We start from the raw sequence: 21,616 nt of genomic DNA, 5'->3' as shown, positions 1-21,616 counted from the left end.
AAGACTGGAGTAAATTTACGCAATATTTAAAGCAGTGTTTTTCAACCACTGTTCCGCGGCACACTAGTGTGCCGCGAGATGTTGCCTGGTGTGCCGTGGGAAAAATTGAAAAGTAATTATAAAATACTTTCTTTGTGTTTATTTGATTCCTATTCAAGAGAATTACTTTATATATAGTCAATATAGGCACAGAGTTAAATTTTTTAACATTTTCTAATGGTGGTGTGCCTCGTGATTTTTTTCATGAAACAAGTGTGCCTTTGCCCCAAAAAGGTTGAAAAACACTGATTTAAAGGATCATTGTAATCAATTAACAACACTAGCAGGATTGTAAAAAGCTATGGATTGTAGGAAAGTTGTACCCAGTAGCCATTTTTTCTCCACAATGTCCCCAAAATGTAATATTTTGTTACAAGACATACAAAACCCATAAATTTCATTCTTTGTCGAGAAAGAGCATGTCTTTGCAATAATTTTCACCATCAAAAACTTTTGATTCCATCATGCCCACATGCTGAAAAACTACATTTATAATTTTTTTAGGCATTTATAAAATCTTTTGAGTGCTGCTGTTGTTGTTTTTTGCTAAAATCCTCATCATGTTATTGAGCTCTGTGTAAAATTTCAAAGAGATCTGATCATTGCTTATGGAGAAAGAAAATAAAATGTACACAAGGCTGAGACAGACTTCGTCCCTGGTCACAATATAATAAACCCCATTAGGAAACTACTGAATCTGATCAATCACGGCAAGGCAACTAAACTCCCATTGATGATTATGTCCCTAGACATCCCCAAAGCTTTTGATTATCTAGAATGGAAATACCTACCGGGTATTAGCAGTACTAACAAACATGAAATTTGGTCCCAACTTCTTACAAACCCTAAAACAAAATGCTGGACTAACAGCATGGACTCTGATACCATAGCAATCCAAACAGGCACAAAACAAGGATGCCCACTGTCTACTTTCCTATTCATCCTGGCTTTGTAACCTCTAGCAATCCAAATCTGAGCAGCCACAGACATCAAGGGAGTGGAAATAAAAGGCAGAACCTATAAATTAGGGCTCTTTGCAGACAACCTGATGGTCACAGCACCAGATCCCATAAACACAGCAACCACACTAACCAAAGAACTCAACACATTTGCAATGGTATCAGGCCTACAAGTAAACTTTGCAGGTTTCAAGGCTATGTGTTTCAACACCCACATATCCAAAAAGAATATGCCAACATCACCAAGATAAATCAGACAGAAACCCAAGAATAAACCCCCAATACCTACACCTCCCCTCCTCAGAAGGAGGGTGAGGAATCCCCAGCTTCGAACTATACTACACCACCAACCAAGTGCACCACATAATCCCATATATTTTAGAAGACGAAACAAAACAATGGGTACACCTGGAGAGAGACATAATCGAAAATACCCCCACCACAGCATACCCATTCCTCCCAAACAAACTAAGGAAAATCCGCACAACACTAAACAGATTCACACAGACCATGCTTAAAGCATACAAGGAAGAAGCAGGCAAACTGTCCCCAACCCCATCCCCACTAATCCCTCTGGCTCACCACCCATATAAAAACCTGGCAAGCCAATGGCTCATATCACCTAGTAGACTTCTACAAAAAATAACAAACCCACATCAACACAAGAAATACAAGACAATCTAGGGGACATCCAAATGCCCTGGCTAACACACCACCAATTACATGCCTTCTTAAACAATCCAGTAGTAAAATCAGCAGCAACTAGGCTCTTGACAACCTTTGAAAACCTCCTCCTAACAACAAAGGGACACGGCAAGGGGATGGTATCCACAATATACAAAATACTGCTCCAAAATTCCACAAACCCCCTCAACGTAATCAAAAAACAATGGGAGGACAGTATAGGCTATGAAATTAACCCACCCAATGGACTAGAATGTGATCTAAATCTCCCTTTAAATCCCTCTCAGCTAAAAGGAAAGAATTCACCCTGTAACTCACTTACAGGTGGTACCTAACACCATGGAAACTAGCACTGATACGCCCAGGAACCTCACCAAAATGCAGGAGAGAATGCATCTCCACAGGCACATACCTCCACATGTGGTGGGAATGTCCCAAAATCCAACTCTTCTGGACTTCAGTCATACAAGAAATAAGCAAAATAACTAAACAAGTATTAGAAGTCACCCCAGAATGGGCCCTACTGAACATTTTCCAAGATAATAATGCCCACTCACATTATAAAGAGCTGATAACCCACCTACTCTCAGCAGCCAGAAGCATCAGAACCAGACACTGTCAGGAGTAAACATGAACCAATGGTATCAAATTGCATGGGAAACAGCCTTACTAGAAAAACTAACCAATAAACTGAAACTGACATGGGGACAAATAGAAGACGCCTTTATCACATACATAGCCCAACAAGACAACAACAAGAATCCGCCGACATCATACAAATCAATATGGCTAACCTGACCCAAAAACCCACCCTCACACACATAAACACACATCCAACCTCTCTCACCACCAAGGAACTATAACAAGTGAATAGAAAGAGAACCCACACAAGTGATGCTGACAAAAAAGCCCACACATACACTTAAGAAGAATAGAAGCATTACCACCCCATCCCACCCCCTCACCACCCCTACTTTCCCACTCTTTTCTTCCCAACCTAATACTGCATGCAACACTAATGTCTCACAACAAATGAAACTGATCTGTAGAAAACATAACTTGGAAAAAATAGACAATGCACATATTTTTGTAAACTAAGAAATCTTTAATAAAAATATTATTAAAAAACTAGCTTACCACTGAATCCTAATAAAGAAGAGTGCAGGGTGATTTGAAGCAATAGTGGGCAGAATTTAAAGAATTTTTAGCCCAGGAATTTGTTTTGAGTGCCAAAAACAGAACTGAGTTCACAGTACTTCTATATAAAAATATATTCAACATACTCTACTTTCCTCATTTCAGCAGTGTAATTTCGGGAAGGGGCTGTTTATTTTGTTGTTGCCATTGTTAAACAAGTTGAGAATCAGAAATCCTTGCTTCTACTTCATTCACTCAGAAATCTGCAGGTACACCAGTAAATCCTAATCCAACTTCTGCTCACCATTACTAAACTATGTTATGGGCAACAGTAGGTAGCTTTTATCATATTTTCCTGAGAAACTGATTCTCCCAGTCAGTATTTATCATGGTGGGGCTTCAAAAGCCCCATCCCAGCCTAAGACAAGTCCCCAAGGAGAAAAATTGCTTGGGAGCAGAGGTCATAGTAAAATTGACAAAATCATAATGCCTCTAAAGCAAAATTTCACAAGGAAAAGTCAACATAACACAAGGAAATAATTTGTGTTGGGTACTTTCCCCCTCTCCCACAACTGATATTAAAAATCCTCAAATCCAAACTTGGTTTTTTCATTTGTGTTTAGTTAGGTCACCTCCTCCAGATTTCTGTGGGAGTCAGCAAATGAGAAGTCTGCCTGTAAATTAACCCTAAAATATGACCGAGTGTTAACACTGAACAGCAATCTATAGTAGAGGCAGCTGGTGTGACAAATTAGTATAAATACTTTCAACAAAATATTTAAATGAAAAGGCAGTGTTATTTACATGAAGAGAGACCCTTCTCTGAGCTGGCTATAGAAGGTCTTACTGTGCTAGCCCTGCAAGGGGATAAGTGAAGGGGGACAAAGCTGGATTCTCTGGAAGTATTTATTAGACTATCAGACAAAGGTCTTTGAAAAAGGCAGACTTTTACCATAGCCCACTAATACAATAATTCTGTTCATCTCATTCCTTGAGCTGATCGTTCTACAAAACAGTATCATAATAACTTAAGTAACAACAGATTCGTCTCTGCCTCTCACAGTTCACTCGCACTAGTAAAGTGGTCTATAGGTACAGAGGGTGAAATTTTGAATGCGCACAGGTGTGCTCGTGCAATACATACCGTATGTACATCTGGAGATTCTGAGGGGTTGCTTCAACTTCCAGTAAGCAAGAAACTGCAATTCACATAATAGCTAGCCTCTTTGGCTGAACGAAATAAACTACTCTCATCATGCAGTAGTTCTGGGTTGTGAATCGCTCTGAGATGTACGAATGGACGGCAATATACGAATTTAATATAGAATAAATAATCATAATCAAAGGGTATGAAAAAGAAGAAGCCTTACTCTGCTATCTTTGCATGAACTGATTGCCCACCACCTCTGCCACTACCATGTATGTTTCTCAGTCAAAATAAAAAATAGCAAGCCACCAATAGCTTCCATGGTTCTGTGACAGATGAGATTTTGGCAGCAAATTAATGTTTCAGTCTAGGAATGCTAGTACGTTAAAAACAAACCCAAATGCATCACTCAGCAAATCCTTGGGCAAACCCAAATGCTCTTGCCAGTACTTCAGCCAACATCTTAAATGTGGCAGAAGCCATGCTATTTTTCTAGAAAAAGAGGTGCCGAAACTCACCATGAATGCCTTCCTTGTTCTCATATAATGGCAGTGGCACCCACCTGAAAGGTGCCAGAACTCAGTTCCAGCATGAAAAAAAAAAATCACTGGGCAGAAGTACCCACCCTCTCCATAGCAGCAACAGGTCCAGCAGTAGTATCTATTAATCACCTTTCTAAGCCTTAACAAGAGATGTATGCTTCCCAGAACCAATCCTCTCACTACCCTGGATTCATATGGAAGGCATGTTCCTTTCTTTGTAATCTGCATCCATTTATAGAGGTCACAATTGGATGTCTCTCCTAGTGCAGGTCCCTCCAGGAATAATGTCCCATGGTGTATTTGGCTAAATGTTCCCACAATGTCCAAAAAGAGGTCCTCAGCTGATTTTGAAACACCAAACATTTCACTTCTTCTCATTCAAAGTGAAGGTGATATGGCAGGTAAGGAAATCCTTTCACCAGAAAGATCCATGGAACTGCCAAGCAATGATTGAAATGGAATGTGAGGATCTGATTGAAGACTAATAAAAATAAGCTGTAATACCTTTTAAAAAAAAGATTCCCCTTTAAAATTCTAACCAAAAGGCTCGTTCTTTGAAAAGGCTTTGTTAATTAACCAACAGGGACTGGATCTAGGTTTAGAAAATAGGTTTTTTTAAATAGTACTGCCTACATTTGAGGAGTTCTATATGGGACTGGATTTTAAAAGCACAGCGGAACATTCTCTCTGATTTTCAAAATGGTACTATTGTAACATTTCATCCATTTGTTGCCACTAATTTTTGAGCAATAAAGGAACATCATGCTAAAGGCTTACTCCCTTACTACCTTTCCTCAGCCCTTCCATGTCCTTCACAATACAACATCTGTGGGTGTTACACTTTTCAGTAATAGTGAAATAAGTTGTTGTTTTATTTTTGCATTTTCTATTTTACAGAAACAAATGAGTTCTTTTAAGGCAGGGTCGCTTTTAAAATTCCAGTGTGTGTTCATTCTGTACTTGGGAACCTTACTTCCAATACTCAAAACAATTTATAGTGAAATCTTCCCCAAAGGAGAACACAGCATTTATCTGTTTGCTTCTGCTTGCCACTGGTGAGGGACTGGGGATAGAGCAGCCAGGACAAGGCATTTATGAAATGCTGCTATTAATTGTGTATCTAAGGCAGTCCGCTGGGGATTTCCAAACAAGAAACAGACATGAACATTACACGTTTTAAAAATGAGGCATGTGCTCATGCAACAACACCATGACTGGGTTTCTGATCGCAAATCATGGAGGATATGAAAGAAAGAACATTGCAAACTGACTGATGGGAACAAGGGTGTTTGTGCTCGGCTGCTCCTTGTTAAAGATGGCCTCACCTATGTTGCTGGACTATGACTCTCTTAATCTCTGACCATTGGCCATGCTGGCTGGGACTGCTGAGAGTCCCATCTGGAGATTGACAGGTTCCCCAGGTAGATTGGCTCCGAGGAAAAGGATGCTCCCAAGTGTGCATCCATGAGCTGCTGGTGGGAAGTGATTGCCACATTTCACTCAGCTTTAATATCTCTCACCTGGGTGAGGCATAAATCAAAATCCCAAAAGATGGTTAAAGACTATTTAATTTGGGAAGGCCTCCACTTCCTGCAGAAGGCAGTCATACTTTTCAAGGAATTGCATTATTCTGGCAATCACTATGCTTAATTGATAGGAGGCGAAAATAATTAATGGCCTCGGTCCAGTATACCTGAAGGAGTGTCTCCACCCCCATTGTTCTGCCTGGACACTGAGGTCCAGTGCCAAGGGCCTTGTGGTGGTTCCCTCGCTGCGAGAAGCCAAGTTACAGGGAACCAGGCAGAGGGCCTTCTCAGTAGTGGCACCCGCCCTGTGGAACGCCCTCCCACCAGATGTCAAATAGAAAAACAACTACCAGACCAGACTTTTAGAAGACATCTGAAGGCAGCCCTGTTTAGGGAAGCTTTTAATGTTTAATAGACTATTGTATTTTAATATTCTGTTGGAGGCCGCCCAGAGTGGCTGGGGAAACCCAGCCAGAGGGGCGGGGTATAAATAAATTATTATTATTACTATATTATAATTAAGTCACATCTGCAGACAGTGATCAGTTGCTTACCATGCCCTTGTTTATTGAGCTTATAAGAATGATAGGAATGACATAATATACAGTGGTACCTCGGGTTAAGAACTTAATTCGTTCTGGAGGTCCGTTCTTAACCATAAACTGTTCTTAACCTGAGGTACTATATCTGGGTTAGCGGAGTCTGTAACCTGAAGCATCTGTATCCCGAGGTACCACTGTAAATCATAAAAGTATACAAAGTCTTTTGCTAGCCTACACCCACAATTAGCTTGGCAGTGACATCATAGCAGCAGATTTGAACTCACTCTGTCAGCAGTCAGGCCAGCAGACACAGTATCTTTCAGAGGACTCTGGTAGGAAATGAGTGAGCTGAAGAATAAAATAGGGTCAATTCAAATTTAACAATTCCAGCTTCCTAAACCACGCGGGAGGCAGTGGAAGACAGGAGTGCCTGGCGTGCTCTGGTCCATGGGGTCATGAAGAGTCGGACACGACTAAACGACTAATCAATAAACCATGCCTATGGACTCAGAAATTCTCTCATCCAAACAGCATGGACATTGGTTTCCATCTCATGCAGAAATACTGTCCTGCCCAGGAAATACTAACACATGCTTTTGAAAAGAACTAAGAAAGTCAGACTTAAAGTAAGTGATCTTGCTTAGTGTCTTTCCATGTGTAAAGAGAAATCCTTAATTTCACAACTCATCCCCTGGTTTTACAGATATAAATCCTGCAGTTCAAAAGACATGTGGTGTGCACAACCAGATATTTTATGCTGCTGGATGACAAAAACCAAATATGTATTAATTGTTATAGAAACTAATTAGTATGCATGCTTGTTCACGAAATATATTAATTAGAAAATTGGAAAGTTGGTTTAAATTATTTAAACCAGGTCTTTTTCTTGAGCGATTTAAATCAACTTGATTTAAATCAATCTACCCTGCTTGCCTGCATCTCACGCTTGCTTGTTAATTCTCCTCATTCTCCTTATTAGCATATTCAGACAACATAGCAGCTCAAGGACACAGCTTGCTGAAACAGCTCTGTATTTAGACTAGGCTATAACAGAAGACACAATACTCCCCCATATTGTTAAATACTATTTAGCAGTACAAATCTCTCATGCTCACATCTACTCATTGACAACAAATTTAGGAAGGCATTAACATGTTTGCCTATATTTCAAATAATATTTATAATCCTACATATATCTACTCAGAGTGGACCCCTTTTATTTCAAATTGACTTATTCTCAAGTGTGAGGATTGCAATTTAAAAACCTCAATTCTGCTCCCTCTTATTTTCAGTGATTATTCAGCAAAATTTATCGTGAGTATAACAATGGTAACTTTTTACACATGTTTTGAGCATGGTTTTGTGTAACCCACTTTCTGGGATTCTATTACATTTTGCAGAATACCAGGAATAAAGTAAAGGCCTAACATGAAGTAGATACTATATAACTAAAACCAATTGTCATAAGTGAGGTGGAAAATACTACTTATTTCAGTACACTGCTTTTACTGGGAACAGCTTAAGGAGACAACAGACACATTTAGATGACAAAGCACTACAAAAAATACTTTCCAGCAGGACATAAATGACTAGTTACAAAAAGAAAAACAGGCTAAACTAAACTGAATTAGTTTTCTCTTCTGACTCAAATCTTGTATACACAAACACATTGCTATACTGTACAAGCAGCACCATGCTATATAGGGCAGCTAACCACGACAAATAATTGCAGTGAAGCTAAGGCACTGTGCTCCAAAGCAATATTCAGTGGAGACAAATGGTTAAGAGACTATATCTAGTTATTTTCATTCTAAAATAAAACACATAAAGCATACCCCCAAATGTTACTAACTATGACATTACGATTATTTCCATTACCAATGCAGTCTGTCTAGTAGGAAAAAAATATTTCATTTGCGATCACAACAAACTGAGAAATAATAATTTGCCGGAGGCAAATCAGGGAATTCTATGGCTGAAAAAGGATTAGAACCCAAGGCTCCTAAGTACCAACACAATATTCTTACCACGGTCTACTGCCCACAAACTACTAAATTGTTACACTGGTATTTATTTGTTCAGTGCCAGAGAACAATAGGAGCTTGAGAAAGGGTCACACCATTAGAACATTTGTTTGATTAATTACAGCACTCACATTTTGAATTTCAAAGAAATGGGACACAGGAAAATGACCTGAAATTTAACAGTTTAACTTGATTTGTAAAATGTGTGGTACAATCCTGGGAAGTTTACACACTAGCCCAACTGAGATGAATGGAAGTTCCACAAGCTGCCCAGATAAATTTGTGAACATTCTTTGGCTCCTCCATGATAATATGACAGCAACAATCCCAGATAACAATGGCTCTCAAAATGAACCATTCATGTGGGATCAGGTGTTAAACAGAGTTGTGCTATCACCCCAACTCTATTATTTTCATTAGTATGATCCTACATTTTGTCGAAGGGAAACTCCCCACCAGAGTAGAAATCATATATCGAACAGATGGAAAGCTCTTTAATCTGAATAGGCTGAAAGCAAAGAGTAAGGTTACTGTAACTTCCGTCATAGAGCTTCAGTATGCTGATGAGAACGTAGTGTGTGCACATTCAGAGGATGACCTCCAAACTATCTTAAATATATTCACAGCTTATGAAAAGCTGGGCCTATCGCTCAACATCCAAAAAACCAAAGTGCTGCACCAACAAGCACAAAACAACCCCTTTGCAGCACCATAAATCCAACTCAATGGTGTAATGTTGGAAAGTATTGATCACTTGGGCAGTTATCTTTCCACAAGGGCCACCTGAGCTCCGCAAATGCAGCTTTTCCCCAATTGAAGTGCAGAGTGTTTGAAGACCGGGACATTCGCAGGGTAACCAAAATGCTTGTTTACAAACCTATTGTACTACCAACCTTACTGTATGCTTATGAAACATGGACCACTTATAAACGCCATCTCCAACTCCATGAAAGATTCCATCAATGGTGTCTCTGAAAAAATTTACACATCACTTGGGAAAACAGGCAAACTTATGCCAGTGTACTGGAAGAAGCAAAGACTGTCAGTGTTGAAGCAATGATTCTTGATCATCAACTTCATTGGACTGGTCATGTTGTTCGGATGTTTGACTATCATCTTCCAAAGCAACTACTCTATTCCAAACTTAAAAATGGAAAGCATAATGCTGCTGGGTCTACAAAAGAGGTTTAAAGACTTTCTCAAGTCAAATCTTTTAAAAATGTAGTATAAACACCAACGATTGGGAAACACTGGCCTGTGAGCACTCCAGTTGGAGAATAGCCTTTATCAAAAGGTGTCATGGACTTTGAAGACACTCAAACTCAGGATGAAAGGGAGAAACGTACTAAGAGGAAGGCACATTTGGCAAATCCTCACCATGATCAATTCCCGCCTAGAAACCTATGTCCCCACTGTGGAAGGACGTGTGGATCCAGAATTGGCCTACACAGTCCCTTACGGACTCACTTTTAAGATTGTGTTCATGGAAGGCAATCTTACTCGGCTACGAGTGATCGCCAATGAAGAAGAAGTTATAGTTATAGTAGATTAATGTATTTATGTCATTTTGCCATAATCTAAATGTGTACATGCACCTCCAAATTTATACAGACAATATAATCCTATGTATATCTACTCAGAAGTAGACCCCATTTAATTCAAATACTTATTCACAGTCCATTTTTGTATCAGATTATAAAATAAACTCAAACTCCTCAATTCTGCGCCCTCTTATTTTCAGTGATTATTCAGAAAAATTTATCTTAACAATGGTAATTTTTACACAACATTCTGTTCATGTGCTTCTTTATAAGTGCATCACTTTCCCCTAAATCTGGATTACACAAAACACAGTTATAAAAATGGGCAATATTATGAACAGTATGGTGCCTGTATACATCTGGATAGGCAGGATAATTTTTTCTATTTCCCAATATTAGCAACAGATTTCAACCATTCAATAGCTTTCCATTGAGAAGATATATTCAAAAATACAACTCTCTTCCAACTCTCTTCTTTCGCATACCTTAAAAAAGCACTTTAGTAGGTAAGAGGAAAGCTTGGTTAAGGCTGGCAGAAAAAAACTGCAGCAAGAGGTGGGGAGGATAGTGCAATCTCACACTTCCCCATCTTCTGTATTGTGTGATCTGCTTTTGAAGCAGTGGCTTGTTTTTGTTTTTAATTGCTGCTGATTTTGCTTCTTTGTTTTGTTTTTAGGTTGTGCTTGTGTCTTTTTTATACTGTGTTGATTCTATGTAAGGCACCTTGTGTATTTTTGTAGAAAGGTAGGGTGTAAATTCAGAAATAATGATAATATCTTCTGCTCTACAGATTAGAACACAAAAGTATAAAATTGCATCAAGACAAACTGCTGTGTTTCCTTTATGCTGTCTTTACTGCTGCAGAGTTTTTAAAAAGCAAAGACAATACTATTCCAACTAAGGCTAGGTTAAGTAACCCAATAACATATACTTAAGGCAGTCAAACAATTTGTAAAAACACTAAGGAAAAACACAAAGCTTAACTTTCAATTATGTACCATTTCCCCCAGAAGTTTAAATGACATTTTGTTTAATTGAGGCAACAAAGATGTAAGTTGTTTTGTGCTGCAGATAGTGTAGGTATGCAAGGCTGGAGTGGCAAACACAGGCAAATCTGTCAAAGGTAACAAATGTATCAAGAGCATGAAGTGATGTGAAGGTGATAATTGCTTACACTGAGAAAGGAAAGGTGTTTCAAAAGGAGAAACTGTTTTCAAAAGTTCCAATAAATCCTTGTTGCTCAAAAGAGCCTCTCAAGTAAAATTTGGGTAAACCATAATATGAAAGGTATACCATATTGGCCCCAATATAAGCCGCACCCAAATATAAGTCGCATCTTTAAAATTGGAAAGGGGGGGGGGAATACCCGAATATAAGCTGCTCTATTCCTCACTGCTCCTTGCTGCATATTGGGGGGGGGGGGGAGAGAGCTGCGCTGTGTCTCTGGTGGCCTTTCCCCTTCCTCGCTCTCTCCCTTCCTGGCCTTGGGGGATGGGGGGGACAACGCACAGGGCTGGCACCACTTTGCCACGCTGTTTCCTGGCGCTGTTTGCTCCACACTCCTGGCTGCAAACCGTAAGGTCACGAATATAAGCCACATTTTAACATTTCTTGGTTGGAATTGGGGGGGGGGGGAGGAGTGAGGCTTATATTCAGGCCAATATGTTAATTTCCCACCAAAATGTTTCCCAAGAGGAAACTCATGTCATGGTGGTGATGATGTAGATAACAATAACAACAATAATATAGGGTGGAAACCATGTTTATTTATTCACTGGTCTGCCCAGTTCACATATAAAGCAGATGGGTGGAGTTTGATGATATGCAGAACCCTTTCTTTCCTAAACTCCCTTCAGTCCATTGCTTCAGGCACTTTTCTTCTGGTCTGGATAAAAAGCACCTGGGAGTTCAGGGAGGTAAAGTGAGGGGAAAGGGCTCCTCTCCTCTCCATTTTGAACAATATAAAGTTAGATCCCACCCTGGTTATATTTGTGAACATGACACTTCTTAAACTATAGCTTCAACCATTATGTATAATTTGGTTTTAATATTTGGTCTGGAGAGCTCGATTTAGTTTTTAAGCATAAACCACATTAGCATCCACAATGTAATCCCAACAGATTATTCTTCCAATGAGGGCCATTCCGTACATCATCATCATCATCATCATCAAAATTTGTATATCGTCCTTCATCTGTATATCTCAGGGCTGTTCACAACATAAAAACAAAAGATAAAAATACAAAATACCTAATAAAAACATGAACACACACACACACACACACACACACCAATCACCCCCTCCCACAAACACATTTAAAATAGTATAGGATGTTAAGCAGCCCAAGGCCTGGTTAAAGAATAATGTTTTTGCCTGACACCTAAAAATGTATAATGAAGGCGCCAGTCAAACCTGCCTGGGAAGAGCTTTCCACAAGTGGGGAGTCACTGCAAAAAAGGTCTGTTCTCATGTTGCCACCCTACAGACCTCTCTCATGTAGGAGGCATACAAGAAGGGCCTCAGATGATGACTGTAGGGTCTGGGTAGGTTCATATTGAGAGAGGCAGGCCTTAAGGTTTGAAGGCAAAACATGCTAAACTCCCTAATCTGCAACTAACAACCATGACCTCTTTTCCCAATTTAGATAATCAGTACTGGAAAACCAGGCTGCAGTCACCCACATCAGTCCACAAGCACTGAATGGAGAGTGATGTGGTATAATGGTTAGAATATAGTTGCCCAGGAACATTGGCACAGTTGGGAGGAGGTGTTTAGAAGCTTCTGCTTCCATTTTTGCTTAACCACAGGTTAATGATTTGAAAAAAGCAACTACAAACCATGAATACCTATAAGTCATGACAGTAGCCTCAAGGGATACAGGTTACTTTAATTACGACTAATCACAGTTTAGAGTTCAAACATAACAGTAAACTGTGGTTAATCAAAAACAGAAGCAAGAGCTTCTAGTGTCCTACTCAATCAAGGCCATGCTGGAGGAGAGGGAAGCATACAAGCCCCAGACTTGCTAGGTTCATACATGGTACACTAAAGTATGGTTTAGTGTCACGTCTAAACATGGTCAGTGTATGCTTAAACTGTTCACAATATAGACCCTTTGCAGCCCCATAACTTATCATCTCCAACTATGAAGCTAGAAATCAATTCACTACTCTACAGTGGAAATGGGGGAGGCTACAACTCAGTGGCAGAGCATTTGCTTTGCGTACAGAAAGGAGAGCCACTGCCAGTCAGTTTGAACAATACTGAGATATATGGACCAATTGTCTGATTTGGTATAGTATAGCTTTTTATGTTCCTATGACAACAAGTGCAGTTTAGAGAGATTTCGGCAGAATAAGCAGAGTTTTTGGTGACTCATCAAGCGAGTCAAGTCATGCAGGTTAGGGGAACAATTGCTCTCTCCAGAACTTGAGACAATTTCAAGGGGCATGAATGGAAGGAGGGGGGAGAGTCCTGTTAAGCAAGTATGTGCAGCTTCCAATGAGGGGACTCATTAACTGAACCCACCCTTATTTATTTTTCAGCAGCATTTTTATACTGCCCATTAACAAAAGGTTCTGGGCAGAGTAGGGGGAAAAATGTAACAATTCAGCATGAAAAAGTTAAAACAGCATCAGACTAGAACCTGAATAAAACTACAGGGAAAACAGCAGTACCCAATGTCTGAAAAAGCACTAAAATATGTTTTTAAAACTTACGAGAAATGCATCACTTTTTATACATCTATCTCCCCCAAGTCTAATGAGATGCAAGCAAACAGATAACTAATAAATGCTGACGTACACATTAACATACAGCTCTAAAATACAGGCTCGGACATGCACATGAGATTACCCAATGTGAAAAGTTGCAGTTCTGGTGATCTCTGTAGAGAGAATGTTTCCTTACTTTGTCTCTCTACATATGTAAAAAACCATAAAGCTAATCGAAGTGTAAACACTTCACAATACACCCTAGACATTTTCCAAGCCCCAAAACTGAATCTATATTCTCCAATTATGAAGTCTGCATCAGTTCTCTACTCTGGAGTAGAAACGCCAAAGACTGAACTTAGACGATGCAGCTCATTTTACATGGGCTTTGAGGAAATACTCAAAGTGTACCCTCAAAGGTGAAATGCAAGTGCTTTAATCTCTAAACTATCCAGACTTGGAAGAGCTTTTCAACACTTTCATGTTTTCTAGAGCCCATTTCACGCATACAAATGTACCACACACTTCTTTTCAGAAGAAGTTGGTTCTTTCAAATGAAGAATGTGTAGTTCAAAGCAAGGGAAAGCTAGCCATTGATAACTTTTGCTGTAATTGGTATTTCAATGAGTTTACAAATAGCTGTGTTATCATAAGCCTTTCCACAAACAATTTTAGCCTAAGCAGGGGAATCCCAACATGGTTCTGCCCCCAAAACATAAACAGGTTACTTTTTTTTTTTTAGTTCATTCAGAGTACTACAGCTAGCATTAAATGGAATGGAAACCAACACATTACACTTGGTACAACAGTCAGAAAAACCATTAAGTAGTTTTCAATTGATTAAGGGCGGGGGGTGGAGAGAGAGAGAGAGAGAGAGAATTTAGGAGCCACTGCTCTACCTGGTAGATTCAGTAGATCTATTAAGTCCCATTGATTACATTCTAAGCATGTACGGTATAAGGCTGAAACCCTAAACACACTGGCCTTGTTGAATTCAACAGGACTTACTTATTCTGATAAATTATGATTAGGATTGCACTGCAATTCTGAATCCAACTCATTACCTCCCACTTAAAATGACCTATACAAGCAGAAATTGTTATGTTTACTTTACAGTGTCAGAAACTGAGATATGAAAGCTAGGTGCTAAATAGCACCTTAAACCTAGGTTATAGGTGCAACAACTGAATGTCTAGGCACACTTTTTAATAACAAGAATACAAAGCTGAAAATGAATGAATGCAGCTAAAATATTATGTTCATTTTTCACATGGTCTAGTCCAGGGGTCCCCAAACTAAGGCCCAGGGGCTGGATGCGGCCCAATCGCCTTCTAAATGCGGCCCACAGACGGTCCGGAAATCAGCGTGTTTCTACATGAGTAGAATGTGTGCTTTTATTTAAAATGCATCTCTGGGTTATTTGTGGGGCACAGGAATTCATTCATATATTTTTTTCAAAATATAGTCCGCCGCCCCCCACAAGGTTTGAGGGACAGTGGACCGGCCCATGGCTGAAAAAGTTTGCTGACCCTTGGTCTAGTCCTTCCCCTGCCCCCCCAATATTCTTAAGAGCAGCTCTTCTCCAGTCTTCAGAGTAGCTGGAAGTGGAGAGGCAGAAAAAGGTCCTCTTTTCCTTCCACTCTGCAGTTTTAATCTGAAATCTTAGGCGCAGTACTGCACCCAGAGCTCAAAAACTGCTCATGCTAATAAAATTCCCTGTCACAAAATGTGCCTCGAACAATGGGAGTTTCAAACACTGTTACTTTAATGTAATTTAAATCGCTACTGATACAAATATATGTCCAAATATGGTGGCAATTAGTTCTGTCTCCCTCCCTGTAGCTTCTATAGTAGAGAATAGCTCAAAAAGAATACAGTCCATTTTCTCACTAAAATGGCAACCCAAAGTCTTCCCCCATGCATTCACTTATACCAGAAATAAAATAAAATAATTTACTTTTTTCTTAAATTATTTTTATGCATTTTGCTTGTTTTTTAATCAAGTTATCCACAGAATAGTATTTGTGCTCAGGAGGCTTAGTCTGCAGCAGTGATCTCAGACCAATTGTTACCAGTGGGTGTCAGCCTAGCAGTACAATAATAATATGGGGGAGGGGAAGTGCAAGTGGAAAGTTTTACTGTATTTAAATACAACCACCCCCAAATCCTCAGAAATACACTTTTCATCAAGGGGCAAATATGTTTAGTTTCTGTACTAGATATTTCATCACCATAGGTATTTAATCCCACCCACAGGGAGAGAAAGAGAGAGAAGAGTATAAGATTGCCTCTTTAATTAAAAATTCATAAAGTTAAGAGACTCTATAGACTACAACTTATAAACTTGTGCCAATTTATCTGGTACCACTGAATATATATATATATATATATATATAGAGAGAGAGAGAGAGAGAGAGAGAGAGAGAGATCGTGCAAATTAACCTGATGATATTAGAGGTGGGGACACTGGGAGAGAAATACCAGGGATGCATAGGAACTGTTTTGTAGTTTGGATTTGTTTGTTTTAAGATAGATAGATAGATAGATGGATAGAATAAAATAATATATTTTAAAAGATTTTGGAATGAAACCCACAGGTTTCTCATCAATAGGAAATAGTTTGTGAAAGCAAAAAATAGAAAAATGCCCATCAAAGTCTCTTGCCAAAGTGATAAAATCCTTTTTTTAAAAAAAAGCGTATGGTAAGAATAAACAAGCACAGCATATACCCTAGTTTCACTTCTAGGATTAGATGTGTAATAGATGTTTTTATATTTCTGTCTGTGCCCAGTCTAGATTTTATTAGATGATATAAGAAGGAAGGTTCATATGCATTCACAACCTCTGCATAAGGTTACAAATATATAGTTATCCAACCCTGCACAGGAAACTATAGCACATACTGACACTATTTTCAGTGTATGTTTTTATGTAAGCTGCTTAGAGGTTTTTACTTTTAAGCAGTATACAAAGTCACTTAGGTTCGTAGTACACAATTATTACAATTTTCTATCTCTTAATACAGGTCTTTGGCTCACATCCCTTCACCCCATTATTAATATGACTTTTAATACTTTAAAAAGGCTAAAATAAAAAGAGTTTGAATCAAAGAAAGGTAACACCCAACTCAAAAGGAAATAAAAGTTCTACCCAGGGTGACTAGCAAGCCTTTACACTCAGGATGGTTTTCCAAAGAAGCAGAAGAGACAAGCACAATTTGTAAAGTCAACTGGTTACAAGCAATGCACAGCATTTCCTGGTGTCTGTGTGTGTGTGTTTCTCTCAAGAAGAGAGAGAGAGATCCTCATGGACATTATCGAAAAACAGGCTGCATAAAACCCTCACCCTGTAAAACTGGACCCAGCAGAAAGGAGCGAGCAACAATGAGATGGGGAAGAAAAGCAAAGTTTGCAGGCGTAGGCAGAGCTCTGCTTTAGAGGAAGACACAAAAATGCCCTGAGTCGGTTTTCCCGCCAGTCAAGGTTGATGAGGCTGCATTTGGCTCAGACTAGCAGCTATTAAACAAATGGAACCAAAGTGCCTAAGCAGTAACTGCCATCCTGCGCTCTGCTCCCACAGCTGCTCTGGAGCCTAGAAAAGAGCCAATGGCAGGGAGCCGCCCCATCCCCCTCGGCAGAGCAACCAGACCTGTTTTTGTCTGCTTCAGCAGTAGCGCTCCAATGCTCTTATAGCTTCATCCCTCAGCCAGCCAGCCAGCCAGCCAGCCTCCCTCCCTCCTCCTCCTCCTCCCCCCATCTTATTTTCCATCCTCTTTCAACCATCATCCACTCATTTTAATTACGCAGAACGAGTTGCAACTCATCCGCCTGGAAGTTATATTAAAAGGGGGAGGGGGAAAAGAAGAAGAAGAGAAAGAAAGACTCCGAGAGGGATGGGAATAGGAAGGGGGGGGGGGAGAGAAACAGATGAGGGTGGATTTGTGTGCTTAAAAGATGGCACGATAAACAACGCTCCTTGCCTCGCAGTAAATTTTAAAGCAACATTTTTATTTTAAGCATCCTCCTATGTCAGCAGAAACTTTTGAAAGAAATGCCTCTTTGCTCCCTTCCTCTCTCTTCCTCTGTTTGGATGTGCCCTCCGTGAACAGCAGAATTCATCTTCAGATGTGGTTTGTTTTTTTTTAAATGTAAAGACAGATGATTTTTTTATTTTTTTTAAAAGGAGAGGAAAAGAAAAACAAACCACACTGCAACTCACTGATGCCTGTGAGGGAAGAACAAAGCTGGCGAGGTGTGGGAGTGAAATAGTTGCCATCGCTTTTATATGTGTGTGACTCCCAGATTTATAGAGGGGTTAAACTTAAAAAGATCACCCTAACCCTAATGCAACAAACAACAATTAAAGGGAAAACTGAGTGAAGTGGAGGGAGGCTCCGAGGGAGGGGTTGCCTTTAAGAAAAGAGAAATGGCCTGCCATTTGCATTGGCCCCATCCTCTGAGGGGAGGATATTTGCCCTCAGCACGCAATCCTTCTCAGCATTTATATGGATTTACAAAGGCACATCTGTGCGTGTTGGAGGGCCAGCCTGACGTGTTTTCTGCTAGCAGCAGCTGCGGTTTCTGAGGAAACAAGGCTGATTTTCTAGTCAGGCTGGAGGATTTTTTTTCCAAGAGCCTATGCGTGGGGGTGGGGGATAAGGCAGAGAAGGAGGGAGGCAGGGAGGAAAAGCACAGCAATAAAATCTCCAAAGCTCAGAAGGGGGAGAGGCGGGGCAGAAGAGACTGCTGGGAGTTTTCATGTGCTTTCTCAACGTAGCTTTTTAGTGTTGCAATCCCAATGTTTTATTTTGGGCATTAAAGGTCCAACTTTTGTAAATACGGGCTATCATTGTATGTGTTTTGCCCGCAGATTGGGGTTCTGACAATAAGACGGGCCTCACGTCACATGTTCCCCAATCTGTCATCCCCCCCCCTTTTCAAATAAAAAGTTAAAAGTCCTTAGTTCTCCCACTTTTTCTTTTTTCCCCTCCAGTGTGCCTCCTCATCTTTATCAGCGGCCCATAGGAGATGTTTCCCTGACTTGGGTCTTCCACTTGAAAACATTTCATCTGTAATTCACAGGATAGGTCTGTTGCATGAAAACATTTGTATCCAGGGAAAAGTGCTTGAAGGTAGGAAAACATCTCTCTCTTCTTCACATTTCAAAAGTATTTTCCCTTTCAAAATCAGATCTTAGCAACCAATAAAAGCAGGTAAATCATCATGCTGATGAATGATTAACTATGAAGCTGGCTGGCAGGCCAACACGGAAAGGGGAGAAGGGGGAAGGGAGAGAGCATGGGCAAGAAGCAGAGCAAAGGAGAGGAACAGAACACAGACACAGTTATAAACATAGTTAGAAACATGCAGAGGGAGAAGAGGAGAGGGCGGGTCGTTTTAGGGAAGCTCTTGAGCAACAACAGTTCTCATTACACGTTCTGTTTATAGTTACGACTAGAAACGGGGAAGTGTTTACATTTAACTAAGTAATGGTTGTCCAAATATGGTGGTCAACACCTGAAATAAAAGTGTTGCAGGTGAATACTCTACACCCAGGAGCAGAGCTTGTGGAAAATGTTTCGTTCATCCACGTATATAGTTACTGCTTGGTGGCTAGGAACTTGTATTGTCATCAGATCAGGCCCGATTAAACAACACAATTTTCAGATTACATTTCCAGATGGGTGGAGTATAAATTATTATTATTATTATTATTATTATTATTATTATTATTATTATTATTAAAAAGAAAACATATTTGCAGAACAGATAACTCAAGAAAGAGAGTCAAACCGTAGGCTATGTCAGTCACACGCCTGCAATGCATAGGCAAGACATGAAGCATGCCAGCCGGGGGGAGGGAATAAACACTTTCTCACTCTTCATGCACACACATAGACAAGGGCAACAAGAGCCAGACTTATATTTTGCTGCTGTCTCATTTCACAGAGACAGAGTCTAGCAGAGACATAACCACTCCTGTGTTACACTTTCTGTGGGCAGTAATGTTCACTGCTATGCAGCGGCAGAGGAAGCCGCTCAGGCACCTGAGGCAGCGCGCCGCCCATAGGGACAGGCCGCACCACTGGGCCTCTGGAGTCTGCCTGCCTCCTCCCACTTAGTCGCCCTACAGCTGAGGGGGGAGGCAGTGGGCAGACCATTTGGACAGCGCGGAGCCTGCACACGCCCAAGCCACCACGTCTCTCCCAGGAGAGACTCGTAGCTTGGGCGCACTGGAGGCCCCGAGGTGAGTGCCGCCCAGCATTTTGTCACCCCCCTCAGTTGTGACACCTGGGTCAGCCCGCACCCACCACACACCCCTTCCTCTGCCCATGCTGCTATGGCTGTGCTGTCTGCTTCTCATCTGCCCTGGGTGGGCAAGAAAAAGAGGAGGTATGCTGGCTTTGAGCTAGACTTTGAGTGAAATGATCCAGCAAACTAGGATGACTCTTCCTTTGTCCTTCATTTTTTGTTTCCATCATGACATTACTGCTTGCCACCATCAGTGAAGTGATCGTTTTTATTTTTTATTATTAGAATTTACACCACATGCTTCAATTGAGGAGGCTTACATAAAGCAATAAAATACACAATAAAATTAAAAACACATATAAAAATGGTAAAAGCAGGCCTATGAAAACAGCAAAAGGATAAAACAAAAGAATCTGGTAAAAAACAGTTCAGCCAAAAATCCTGGGAAAATAAAGTATTTGCCTGGCATCAGTATGTTTTCACAGAAGGTACCAAGCAAACCCCTCTGGATGAAATGTTCAAAAATCAGGACACTGCAATTGAAAATGTCCTTTCCTTTCTATTGTTTTCTTTTAAATAAATGGGATTAGAATATAGTACCAGAAAGAAAAACAGGTTTTGCCACTTTGGTACCCTCCCTTCCCAAAATCTAGATGGACCTGGCCTCTGTCTGACCCTTATTTCAGCAGACAACACTAACTGGCAGCATTTTTGTTGTAGAGAGGAAGGTGGGGGGAATAGCAGAAAAAGTATTGTGTGTGGAGTATGCTGTTCTATCCTTTGAAAGGACTATTCAAAATAATGTATGTATTCTGTATTATTTAAGCATGCAGTCTCAGTGTTCACAGGAAACTAATTTGCAGGGATAGCATTTGAACGAAGACATACTATTGTCATAATGCCTTGGGTAACAGTACTATTGAAGTATTACATCATGAAGTATTACATGAACTGGTCCCCCATAGGCCTTACACAGAGTGCTAAGCTTAACACTGTGCTCCTTAATAGGCATCTTGTGTGATAACTATTATTCTGCTCAACATTTCACAATGCTACAGTGCTACATATTTGACACACAACATACATGGCAGATTTCCTGTAAGATGGACAGGACAAAAGAGAGGGGGGAGATGTGTTTAAAGAAGGAGCAGCATGGACAATATGGGGGGGTTAATTTTGTAACTTTTGTGTCAACGTACAGTATATGAAGAGGGAGATTTCAGCCCTGCCTCCTAGGTTTCATACATCACTGTTGCCATTAGCCCAGCTTCCTCACTTACCTTAACTGAGCTTCAGTATCATTTCATTTAAAAATGAAGTCAATAGCTTCCTCCCAATGAGTATGAGTTGGAAGCAAAATGGGGCCACCACCGAACAAGAGGGAGATTTCTGTATAACCGGGAGAATACTGGTATACAAAAGCAGTTATCCTTCAATTTTGACCCTCCATCTTGCAAGAGCGGAGCACAGTGCATGGATGCTGCATTAACACTACTATGAAATCTGGCTA

The 21,616-nt window shown here is 40.2% G+C and overlaps 1 protein-coding gene and 1 long non-coding RNA gene across 9 annotated transcripts in view; one reads left to right on the top strand and one right to left on the bottom strand.

Annotated features, from left to right (window-relative positions):
• Positions 1-21,616, bottom strand: part of ARID1B (AT-rich interaction domain 1B) — a 440,842-nt gene that overhangs the window by 256,206 nt on the left and 163,020 nt on the right. The gene's annotated exons all lie outside the window — the stretch shown is intronic.
• LOC117043883 lies at positions 18,033-20,988 on the top strand. Its single transcript, XR_004426246.1, has 3 exons — positions 18,033-18,106; positions 18,848-18,986; positions 20,955-20,988. It is a non-coding gene; the product is annotated as an uncharacterized LOC117043883 (long non-coding RNA).

This window comes from Lacerta agilis, chromosome 3 (assembly GCF_009819535.1).
Source record: "Lacerta agilis isolate rLacAgi1 chromosome 3, rLacAgi1.pri, whole genome shotgun sequence".
In the NCBI taxonomy this organism is placed as follows: Eukaryota; Metazoa; Chordata; class Lepidosauria; order Squamata; family Lacertidae; genus Lacerta; species Lacerta agilis.
Note: the sequence above shows the minus strand (reverse complement) of the source record. Positions and strands in the feature narration are given on the sequence as shown.